The following is a 12,500-nucleotide window of genomic DNA, read 5'->3' as shown; positions in this document are numbered from 1 at the left end:
TACTTATATTTTTATGAACTCTTTTGTGCTTTACATTATCTCTGTGCGCCCCCTCCCCCCCTTAGTGCATTAATTTAACCCTACTAGAGTGCAATTATCTTCATTATTTATTTCTTACAAACAGTTTTAACCTAAAATAAAACACGTATTCATTTTTTCTATTCACTTTTCCATGACTGATTTAACTGAAGAAAAACGTAAGTCATTCTTTTGGTGTCAGAGAACTTGTATTTATTTATCTATTTTTCTAGTATGGGATATTTAAATGAAAATCCCCCCCCACCCCCCGTGAAAATTTAACCTAAAATAAAGACCGTACTCTACTTATCTATTTACTTTTCCATGACTGATTTAGCTAAAGAAAAACGTAAGGTATTCTTTTGGTGTCAGACAACTTGTATTTATTCATTTTTCTACCATGAGCAGTGGAAATAAAAAAAAAAAAAACCCTGCTAACTATTATATTTTTTCCTGACATTAAACTTTCCTTCCCTAACGTGTAATGTAAATCAAGAAAAGAAAATGAAGAAAAGAAAAAAGACCTATTTATTTTCTACCATGGGCAGTGTAAATAAAAAAAAAAATTACCTGCTAATCATATTTTTTCCCAGCCATTAAACTTTCCTTCCCTAACGTGTAATTCAAATCAAGAAAAGAAAGTGAAGAAAAAAAAGAAAAACAACACAACTATTTTTCCTTCCAAACAAAAACACAAACTTATTTCCCCATGTGTGCCTAATTGAGTTAAGGAAAGAACTAAATACACTACACCACAATTAATCCATTTTTCTCTATCTCCAGTAACTCCTACAATTAATTTTCCTCGCGTGTTAGTCAAGGGAAGAATCAACCGCCTCACAATTTTCTTCTCTATGTTGACCGATAACTTTTATAAATGTCGTAAATGATTATCTGACGAAGCGATGGTCATTAGGTGCCTTGTTTGTGGTGACGTGAGGCGAGCTTTTCACTGTCAGGCCAACACACGAAGGAGGACCAGGAGGAAGAGGAGGAGGAGGAGTAGGAGGAGGAAGAGGAGAAGGAGGTGGAAGAGGAGAAGGAGGTAGAGGAGTAGGAGGAGGAATTTCACTATCAGGCCAACACACGAAGGAGGAGGAGGAGGAAGAGGAAGATGAGAGAAGAGGAAAGGAGAGAGAGGAAGTTGTTGGTAAAAAGAAGAAAAGAAGGATATGAAGAAGAAACAGGAGAGACAAAATAGAAGAAAAAAAGAGAGAAACGGGAAGAAGAATCAGAAGAAGATGAAGAAGTAGAAAGGGATGAATAAGTGTAAGAAAAGACGGAGGAGAGAAAAAAAAACGAAGAAAAAGAGATAAGATGAAGTAAAACAAAGAAAAAAAAAGATAATGATCAAGACAACGATAACAATGATAAAAAAAAGAAAAAAAAAGGAAAAACAACAACACATACACCACCACCACCACCACCAGAAGAACCAACCACTCAGCGAAATAAGAAAAAGGGAAAAAAGGCGGCGGTCATTCATTTGCCTTAACGTTTAGAAGCAAGACCTCCCCGGACACTGATGGCAATAGCGCGTGACGGCTGGGCGCTGCGAGCATTTCAGAGGCCACGTTAAACTTTTGCTGCTGCAGGAGGCCCAGTGCAGGAAACAGGCGCTCCCCACAATGCAGCTGTACGTTCCACCACATTGCCCCTTATGGTGAGACGCGCTCCTCTCTCACCATGACTGTTTTCCAAGGACGCTCATAATTACCCGGGTTCGTAAGATGATTGTAGGGTAGGAGACAGGGAAAGGTAACAGGAAAGAGAGTGACGTGCAGAGTAACAAGAAAGTGACATGGAGAGAGTAACTGGAAAGAAAGATGAAAAAGAGTAACATGAAAGGAGGAACAAGAAAGTGACATGAAGACAGTATTAAGGAAGAAGGTAACATGAAAAGTGACAAAAGGAGACATGAAAAGAGTAACAGGAGAGAAAGTGACATTAAAAGAGTAACAGGAAAAGTGTAAAACGAAATAATGAATACTTTTGTTTCCATGTCTGACCTGACCTGACCTGACCTAACCTAACCTAACTGCTGTTCCTTTTTTTTCCCTTAAACAAAACCACGACTGTTTAATACTTTTCCTCATGATAAATTTTCCCATAGCAAAAATGTCCTCTTTCCTGTTTCTTTTTTTCGTGCCGTTTTCTTCCCTAGCACCTGTCATGACTATTTCTGCTGTTACTCATGTTTAAACTAGTTAACCTGTCAGTAGAAAAATGAAGAAACACCTTTAACCCCTTCAACACTAAGACGCATTTTTTACCTTGATTTTTGGGTATGATTAGACGATTTTACTTGCATTAGGAAGCGTCTATGGAGGTCAGAAGATTAATGGCCAGAGTCTTCACTATTCTAACCTCCCATGAGTTTCTGAAGCTGTGTACTGAGACGCATTTTTTACCTTGATTTTTGGGCATGATTACACGATTTTACTTGCATTGGGAGCCGTCTATGGAGGTCAGAAGATTAATGGCCAGAGTCTTCACTATTTTAACCTCCCCCATGAGTTTCTGAAGCTGTGTAAAATCGCCAAATAGTAAGCAGAATGAATATAAAACGCGTCCTGGTACTGAAGAGGTTAAGAAAAAAAACTGCGTAACTTCAACAAGAGCCTTTTGAAAATCGAGGTGCGGCGCTGAAGTAAAGGAAAATATGACCCATTCTCCTACATCCGGGTCGCATTATATTTCTCTCTGGGCTTAAGAACTTTCCTTCCGGCCCGCTCTCGGTATGCAGGAGTCTTTTAAGATTGTCACGCCGGGAACTTAGCACCGTCTGAGTTGGTATTTATCGTGTCTCCTGCCGGTCTTGTATCGTGTGCGTGTGTGTGTGTGTGTGTGTGTGTGTGTGTGTTCTTATTTTTTTTTCTTGTTTTTTTTTTCTTGTGTGCATTGATATCTTGCTTTTGTTGTTATTTTTTTCTTCTTCTTGTAGTAGATAGGTAGGTAGGTAGGTAGGTAGGTAGGTAGTTAGTAGTAGTAGTAGTAGTAGTAGTAGTAGTAGTAGTAGTAGTAGTAGTAGTAGTCAAACTAAGATGTGAGGTAATAAAGCTTAACAAAATAATTATCATCATCATTATCGCTCAAGTTACTCGTAAAGAATAGCGCTGCTCATTTAAAGAACACGTAATTGATTCACTGATGACTTGGTGTATTTTTCCTTTCCCTTCATTCAATATCAACAGTTAATGCAGCAGAAATGGTAATTGATCTAATGAATCCGTGTTTCTTTTTAACGATCAACTTTTCACGTGTATAATTAGCCCACTAGAAGACTGCGTTTGGCTTCATAATCACTATATTAATGCTGCAATTATCTCTGTGTCTCTTAATGCACGGTCATAACATTGATTCAGACAGTGGTGGACGAGCGCCCTGCAACACACACCATGCAAGCCCACGCTGGATAAAGAGAGTGCTGTATCTTCACAACTCCACAGGCTAAACACTTACGATGATTCAGAATAGTGCAGAAGTCGCCATGTGGTAATTCTGCATGAAAATTGAATAACGTCTTTTAGAACTTTCTTTAATAATCCCCACATCAACATTAGCGAGAGTTCAGACAGTTTGGAGACAGAGGGCGGGGTGTAGTTAGATGCAAGATTAACCCCCTTCAATACTGGAACACACTTTTGCCTTGAGATTTTTGTACGATTAGACCATTTTATTGACATTATGGAGGTTCTGTGGAGGTCACAAGATTAATGGCCACAGTCTTCAATATTTTAATCGCCCACATGAGTGTCTGAAGCTGTATAAAACCACCAGATAGTCACTAGAATCGATATGGAAACGCGTCATGTTACTGAAGGGGTTTAGGTAACTATCTGCACATCCTTTATGAATCTCAACACAAGTCAACGAGTCCACACAGTTTAAGGGAAAGATATATAGCGGCCGCGTGACAATCAGGTGTTACAGAATAGAATAATGCATCTATAGGACAGGTTTATTTATTTATTTTATTTTTCAGGTCTATAATCTTACACACTTCTATGCTGCATTTCTACTATTTTGGAAAGGCTCTAGTTGATATTTATTTATCTTGGTTTTTTTTTTTTTAAGTCTATTCTTACACACTTTATGCTATAACTTTACTATTTTGGAAAGGCTCTAGTTGATGCTACACTGGTTTTTTGAAGATGTTTTAAGGTTTTATTGACAGATTGACAAGATTTCTACGTTACCAAACAGGAGAAACAGTCTTGAAAACCCAACTAATCATTCTTGAAGTGTCAGAGTACGGAATTTGTGATATGGTGGAACAGAAACCTTATCCTAACACACACACACACCCACCCACCCACCCACCCACCCTACCCCTTCCTACCTAATCCCGACACGCTGCCACACCTACACACGTCACACCTGCACACCACAAGTTCAAGGTCTGTCGTGGTGATCTGAGTGTCCTCGCGGGGATGCAGCCTTGCGTGCCTCGCCTCCACCAAGCAACGCCGCCCTCCGCCTGCCTCCCTCGCCCACTCGCATGCACCTGGTCAGTTCGGGACGTAATTGCACGTTCACGCTGGTTGCCACGGTAACAGGCGCCCTCGATCGCCAGCATTGCGTTCTTACGAGTCATTCATTCACAGCTTAAAGTCCAGAGGTTAAGCCCGAGACTGTCCTTTTTCTTTTTCTTTTGGGACTTTTTAGGGTTTGGTTTGGAAAGGTGTTTGTGTTGCGTTATATTTTTTTTCGTGTTTGTTTTAGTGTTTTTAGTTTTTTTTTTCTTTTTGAGTGTTGAGTGAAGGATATTGGGTTGTTATTTTTAGCTAGCTTGGCATATCACGGAATGACCTGCAAGACTTACTACCCTCTCTCTCTCTCTCTCTCTCTCTCTCTCTCTCTCTCTCTGTGTGTGTGTGTGTGTGTGTGTGTGTGTGTGTGTGTGTGTGTGTGTGTTTGCCATGCTATTCCACCCCCAAGGTCTCACTCTGTTTTTGTTTGTCCTCGTCCTACTACAACCTTGCTCCATTTCCCCTTTTTCTCACGTTTGTTCGTACATTCGTTCGTTTCCCGTGCTTGCCATCATCAACAAACATTAGACATTTACGTACGAGTGTGTATGTGAGTTGTTTGGCCTTGCCCTGCACCACCCCCTCCACCAACACACACACACACACACACGACCCTCAGACAAAACCCAGCTTCATAAAACCCGCCATAACCACACCCAGTCCTTCCCAAACACAAACACACACGGGGGCGTAGGAGCGTGAGGCGTGAAACACTCCCTTACCCCCAAACCTACGCCATCACACCACCACCTACCTACTTTCAAAACACCAGGGGAGACTCAGGAATCTTCAGACCATCGCTTGGGGGCCGCCTTGCCTTCGTGAACCTGCTGGGACGTCACTGCGCATCACAGACTCACGGGGAACACAAGACACCACAGTGCAATGCGGTCAGAGCCTCTAAGGGCGTTGAGGCGAGGCACTACGGGAGCGGCAGGAGCGTTCCTCTCACTTCTACGGATCAGACTACACTGAGGTCTGGACTCGCTGCCTGGGAGGTGGCTGGGCTGGGGGACCTGGGGTTGGGTTCCCTCACTCCACCACCACCACTACCACCAGCCGGGCCTCGCTAAATATTGATCCAACCAAAGAACTCCACCGCTGTGTGTCTCGTCTCCTCCTCTTCCTCCTCTCCTTCCTCGTCTTCCTCCTTCTCCTACTCCTCCTCCGTCGTCGCCTCCCGCAAGGTACACTCAAGTAATTTTCCCGAGTTGTGAGTCAGAAAGAAGCGGCGGGGTGTGTTGAGGCCTCCATGCTCGCCGCCCGCTTCCTCTCCCTCGCTCATGGAAACGCTCAGGCAATTCCAAGCAGTGAAATCTACGGGAAAGCAACGCGTTTTTCGTCTTTTCCCAGGGTAGCACTTGTTCTGGCGCGCGCGCGTGTGTGTGTGTGTGTGTGTGTGTGTCTGTGTGTGTGTGTGTGTGTGTGGTAGGGCAGGGTCGTACAGGAAGTACAGTAAAAAAATGGAGTCAGAAAACGTATGCTCTACCCATCACTCTTCTTTATTCCTTTGCTGCATAGCGCGACTTTCACTTTCCCTGCGTTTATTGACCCGTGCAAAGGAAGCCGGTAATTTGTTCCCTGAATTGAATTACCGAGGAACACACACGACTCTCTCAAGGCTGAATTAGAGTGTGAGGCTTGATTACTCGTAGGTTACGTTGGGTTGGGTTGGGTTGGAATAGAGGACACTTTTCTCTAAGGTTTGGCTGTGCGATTTGGTTGAATTAGGTTAGGTTAGGTTGGGTTGGGTTGGATTAGGTTAGGTTAGGTTTTTTTCTCTAAGATTTGGCTCTGCGGTTTGGTTGAGTTAGGTTAGGTTAGGTTAGGTTAGAGGAGAGATCACTTGTCTTATTTTGTGAAGTTTATTTGTGGTAGATGAGTTACGTTAGGTTAGGTGATATTGAGTTAACTAAAATAAGATTACAAGACCACCGTCGCAAGATTAACAACACGAGGCTGAGGATTACAAACAAAAAAAAAATCTTGAGGTTAGGTTAGGTTACACTACATTAGCTAACACTGCCTCACGCTCCACTGCCACACTACCACACTGACGTAAGACTCGGGAACACTCACAAGATTAACCCATACACAAACCATAACAACAAGCCACACGAGAAATCACACAAGCCAGAAACACCAATAAAACAAGACTATAGGGAACACTGCTACCCATAAAACCCTGGAAACCTTTGGAATAGCGTCTGGAAACTGAATGTGCAATAGAGCCACGTCCATCCTTCCGTCCATCAGTGTGTCTGTCAGGCGCTCCGGGTGATTGAGTGAATGGCACCATGAAGAACGGGGCGAGTTATGCGATAGAAGGGGAACAACGCTATTTCTAAGGCTTCCTAGAGTGCCAGAGTAACAGTCGTAGTAGATGCCAGAGGAGTATGACACTAGGGTACATTTGTAGGTACGTTTCAGGTTACGTTACAGCTGGAGGAAGAGAAGGGAGAAAGGTATGAAAAGACTGTGAGGAGGAGGAGGAATAGGATATAACGTGGGGATAGAAATATATAGGGAAGTAAAGGTGCAGGAAGGATGTAGGATACTTATACCCTTGTGATTTGAGACTGAGAGGATTAAGGTGTGAAAGGATGGGTAGAAGAGGAAGGCAAGGGAATCTCTGGCTGAGGAAGAAGGGGAGGGATACAGTATACCAATGATTGTGTGGTGTTAAGACTACAAATGTTAAATAAATGGTATTGGACGTTACTGGAAGGGGAAAAAAGGCAGATTTGATGGAAAGAAACACGGGGAAGAAGAAAAGAAAGGACAAAAAAAGGGTACGATTTTAACAAGGCACAGACTAAAGTACGGAGCCAGAATAGACAGGAAAAGGAATAAATTGGAAAGACAATAGACAGGAAAAGGAATACATTGGAAGGAGAATACAAAAAAGGAATGAATCTGAACGAGAATGGACAGGAAAAAGGAATAAATAAATTGGAACAAGAATAGACAGAAAAAAGGAATTAATTGGAAAGATAATAGACAAGAAACAGGAATACATTTAAACGAGAATAGACAGGAAAATGATGTGGTTTGACGGGACCAGCAAGAGAAGAAGCAAGAGACAGATTTTGACAGAAAGAAACAGGAAAAGATTTTAGAAGGAAGCGACAGAAGAAGAGTACAATTCCAAGAAGAAGACACAGGAAAAGGAATAAATCTGAACGGAAAAGAAGAGGAAAAGAACATTTAGAATCGGAAAGAAAGGGAGAGAGATAGATATAAAGCAAAATAACGGGAAGATGAAAAAGAGAAAAAAATCAAATAATAAACGGGAAGATGTGGATTTTAGAGTCAAACAAGTAAAGGAAGACTGGAAAGAAGGAAAAAAAAATAAAAACAAAACGGGAAGAGAAAAAAGAGGAAAAAAAATGCAGTTGTAGCCGGGAAGATGACGGGAAGATGGGAATTTTTGAGTCAAACAAGAAAAAGAAGACCGGATAGAAGAAGAAAGATATAGAAACAACAAAACGAGAAGAGGAAAAAAGAAAAAAATTATACTAGACGGGAAGATGACGAGAAGATGTGGATTTTAGAGTCAAACAAGTAAAGGAAGACTGTTAAGGGCGGGAAGAGGATAAGAGAGAAGCTACACGTGCTGGAACGGGAGGAGGGAGGAGGGAGAAGGGAGGAGGGACGGGAAGGAAAGGGAAGGGAAGCTAATATTAGGAAAAGGACAAGTACGGAAGCCAGAAAGAACGTGAATGTAAAGTAGATGTGTTTTACCCCTCACCCGCCCTATGTTTCACCCCCCCCCACGCCCCCCCTTCCTTATTTTTTCCTCTTCCTCCACCCCCCTTTTCCCTTTTTTTCTTTATTTATGAGGGAGGGAAGAAGATGGAAATGTGGATGAGAATTGCGGGAAAAAAATCAAGGAAACTCATGTAAAGTACGTGTGAGGAATGGAGAGAGAGAGAGAGAGAGAGAGAGAGAGAGAGAGAGAGAGAGAGAGAGAGAGAGAGAGAGAGAGATGTCACAGGAAAAGACACACATTTTCCTGAGCTACACACACACACACACACACACACACCAGCTGAGTCACCTTTATCAGTGTGATGTCACTCTAATGCCTCCACAAACTAGCTAGTGTAAATTTGGTTGTGGATTCTTGGATGGATTCAAATAAAAAATGAAATTATCGTACTGTGTGTGTGTGTGTGTGTGTGTGTGTGTGTGTGTGTGTGTGTGTGTGTGTGTGTGTGTGTGTCAGTCAGCATCAGCGTCATCAACATTCTCACCACATTCTCCTCCTCCTCCTCCTCCTCCTCACCATCGTTATCGTCACTTTACTGGTATCTATCTCTCTTCTTGTAGTAGTAGTAGTAGTAGTAGTAGTAGTAGTAGTAGTAGCAGCAGAAAGATGCGCCACTATTACTTATTTACTTACTTATGTATGTATGTGTGTATGTATTGAGGTGTAGCTATATAAGCACATTTGCCTAACACCACCACCACCATCACCACCTCCTCTATTTTTACATGCAGTTTCATAACATCGCATTAATTTACTCATTTATGTAAGCATGTATGTATGTATGTATGTATCTATCTATCTATCTATCTGCACACCCCACCATCACCACCTATCAACAACATCACCACGTCTATTTTTACACCTTGTTTCGTATCATCACCTTTCCTCACTCAAGCATCAAGAGCAGCAGGTAATCTGTGGGTCACGTGATCACACCACCGCCACTGGCACCACCACCACCAATCTAAACACCACACTTACATCCTGCCGGAGCCGCGCACATAGAATAAGTGGCAGGAAGATAACGCAAATCCCTGAACTATAATAACGACACCCCAAACACGAGGCGCCTTCCCCTGACTCACTCACGCCCGGGAAGTCCACACACACACACACACACACACACACACACACACACACACACACACACACACACACTCTCTCTCTCTCTCTCTCTCTCTCTCTCTCTCTCTCTCTCTCTCTCTCTCTCTCTCTCTCTCTCTCTCTCTCTCTCTCTCTCTCTCTCTCTCTCTCTCTCGAACCAAGGACCATTAAAGTACAGGTGTGACTAACGTTGAGTAAAAAAAAAGGTTCACAAGTGTTTCTGAGAGAGAGAGAGAGAAAATGTATGTTAAGTGGAAGGAAGGAAGGAGTGAAGGAAAGAACGAATGAAGGACCTGAAAGCAGGAGTGGGAAGGGAAGGAAATAAAAATAGAGAGAAAAGGTAATAAGGAGAGAAAATTTAAAGGAAATAAAGGAATTAAATGAAGGAAGGAAGAAAATGAAGGAAGGAAGGAAGGATATTGAAACAAAGGAAGGAGAGGGAAGGATGGAAAGGTAAATGAAGGAAGGAAGAGGTGAGAAGGAAAGAAAATTTGAAGGAAACAAAGAAAGGAAGCGAAGGAAGGAAGAAAATGAAGGAAAGAAGGATATTGAAACAAAGGAAGGAAAGAAAAATGAAGGAGGAAAAAGGTGATAAGGCAAGAATATTTAAAGGAAACAAAGAAAAGAAACGAAGGAAGGAAGAAAGGAAGGATAGATCTTAAAGCAAAGGAAGGAAGGAAAGAAGGAAGGAAGGAAGGAGAAGGGAAGGAAATAAAAATGATGAAGGGAAGAGGTAACAAAGGTAGAGAAATCAAAGGAAACAAAGGAAAGAGAAGAAAGGAAGATAAGTTGAAGGAAAAAAGCGTAAAAAATTAACAAGATCTATGAGAAGAAAGAACAGAACCACCACCACGACCACTACCTCCTTGTCTTCCTTTCCTCCTCCTCCTCCTCCTCCTCCTCCTCCTCCTCCTCCTCCTCCTCCTCCTCCTCCTCCTTACCTCAAAATTACCTGTTAAGTGTGTGAGCAAACGATGGCTGGGCTTAAGAGAGATGAGGGAAGGAAGGAAAGGAGGAAAGAGGAAAAAAAAAGGAAAAAAAGGAAATAAAAATATAACAACGAACAGCTGACACCCAACCCACTTCTTTTTCCTCTTCCCTTTTCCTTTTTCTCTTTTCCTTTCGTTTTCTTCTCCTTTCCTTCCTTCTCCTTTGAATTGATTAGCTTAATTAATTCCCTTTTTGTCTATTAAGTGGCTGGACTGTGTGAAGGTGGTGGTGGTGGTGGTGGTGACTGATCTAGAGTGCTGTGGTGAATATGGGTGTTGGTGATGTGGTGACAGTGGTGTGGTGAAGATGTGTGGTGGTGATAGTTGTGTGGTGAATATGATGAAAAGATGGTGACTGGTGGAGAGTGTAAGGATGAAGATGGTATTGGTGATATGGTGTCAGAGATGTGGTGAAGATGTTAAAGTGATGATGTGGTGAAAGATGGTGAATGGTGGATAATGCTAGGATGAAGATGGGTGTTGGTATAGTGACAGGGGTGTGGTGAAGGTTGGTGTTGGTGATGTAATAGTGACAGTGTTATGGTGAAGATGGGTATTGATATAGTGACAGGTGTGGTGAAGATGGGTGTTGGTGATATAGTGACAGGTGTGGTGAAGATGGTGTTCAGTGGTGGTAATATGGTGAAAAATGGTGACAGTCAATGGTTCTCTTTTTCTATAGGTATTTTGTGTTTTCCTTTGGCCAGCGCCCCTCTTACATTGACAAAAAAACATACATACCTTCAGAAGATAACATGTTGCAGATATCTAAGGCTATTTACCCTCAATTCACCTAACCTAACCTAATCTAACCTAACTAAATTCACGTAACCTAACCTAACCTAACCTAACCCTCAATTCACCTAACCTAACCTAATCTAACCTAACTAAATTCACGTAACCTAACCTAACCTAACCCTCAATTCACCTAAACTAACCTAACCTAACCCTCAATTCACCTAACCTAACTAAACTCACCTAACCTCACTCTTACGTCCATATTAAAAAACGCCTTGCTCATGCACTGGCCAGGGTCAAATAAGAATAAATAAAGGGTTAATAAACTAGAAATCTTGCCAATCCATCATCAGAACTATAAAAATACTCTAAAACACACGAGTATCTTCAACTAAAGGCCTTGGAACCAAAACAGCTTAGTATGTGCCAATTAGAATTTACAGCATAATTATCACACGTGTACTGAGTCATCTCACCTCACCTTTTCCTCCTCTCATAACACCTGTGACTTACTTAACCTGACCTCGCACTTACAATCCAATTTAACCCTTTTAGTACTGGGACACATTTTTACCTCTAGTCTTAGGAAGCCAATCTCGTTCTTACAATCCAATTTAATCCCTTTCAGTACTGGGACACATTTTTACCTCAAGTTTTAGGTACGATTAGACCATTTTATTGACATTAGAAAGGGTTTATGCAGGCCAGAAGATTAATGGCCACAGTCTTCCCTATTTCTATCCCCCCACATGAGTATGGCACTGAATGGGGTTAATTAAGTTTGCTGCAGTATAATCACACATAAAAGTCAATGATCACAGTTTATGACACCCCCAGCGATTGGGTAAACCTCTTGAAAGAAAATGTAAACTGAAATATTTGTGCACATTTGATTATCCAAGCTTGTTTAAGAGAATATATATTTTTTTTCTTCTTTCTTTTTCCATGACACTGCTTTATGTACTGAAATTCGGGTCTTGTTCTCGTATCTTTCTTTTCATATTAGATCGTTCGTTTTTGTGTTCAGTTAGCTGTAAAAGGAAGGAGTTGGCTGCTTCCTCATACTCATGGGAAATGCGTAGTGGCTAGTGTTTATATAAGGAGGAGGAGGAGGAGGAGGAGGAGGAGGAGGAGGAGGAGGAGGAGGAGGAGGAGGAGGAGGAGGAGGAGGAGGAGAAGAAGAAGAAGAAGAAGAAGAAGAAGAAGAAGAAGAAGAAGAAGAAGAAGAAGAAGAAGAAGAAGAAGAAGAAGAAGAAGAAGAAGAAGAAGAAGAATGAGAAGAGGAAGAGCAGAAGAATAATAAGAAGAAGAAGAACCAGTGAAGAAGGAAAAACAAAATCAATGATA

At 41.8% G+C, this 12,500-nt stretch overlaps 1 protein-coding gene across 4 annotated transcripts in view; it reads right to left on the bottom strand.

Moving 5' to 3' along the window:
* LOC123508872 (E3 ubiquitin-protein ligase RNF19A-like) overlaps window positions 1-12,500 on the bottom strand; it is a 62,481-nt gene that overhangs the window by 31,956 nt on the left and 18,025 nt on the right. Inside the window, exon 1 of one of the 4 annotated variants that reach the window (XM_045262859.1) lies at window positions 5,305-5,878. The exons of 2 other annotated variants lie outside the window; for them this stretch is intronic. The gene's annotated coding sequence lies outside the window, so the exon portion shown is untranslated. Of the gene's footprint in view, window positions 1-5,304; window positions 5,879-12,500 lie in introns of those variants that run through there. One more of the 4 variants, XM_045262858.1, reaches the window with a different exon arrangement.

Source organism: Portunus trituberculatus, chromosome 25 (assembly GCF_017591435.1).
Source record: "Portunus trituberculatus isolate SZX2019 chromosome 25, ASM1759143v1, whole genome shotgun sequence".
In the NCBI taxonomy this organism is placed as follows: Eukaryota; Metazoa; Arthropoda; class Malacostraca; order Decapoda; family Portunidae; genus Portunus; species Portunus trituberculatus.
Note: the sequence above shows the minus strand (reverse complement) of the source record. Positions and strands in the feature narration are given on the sequence as shown.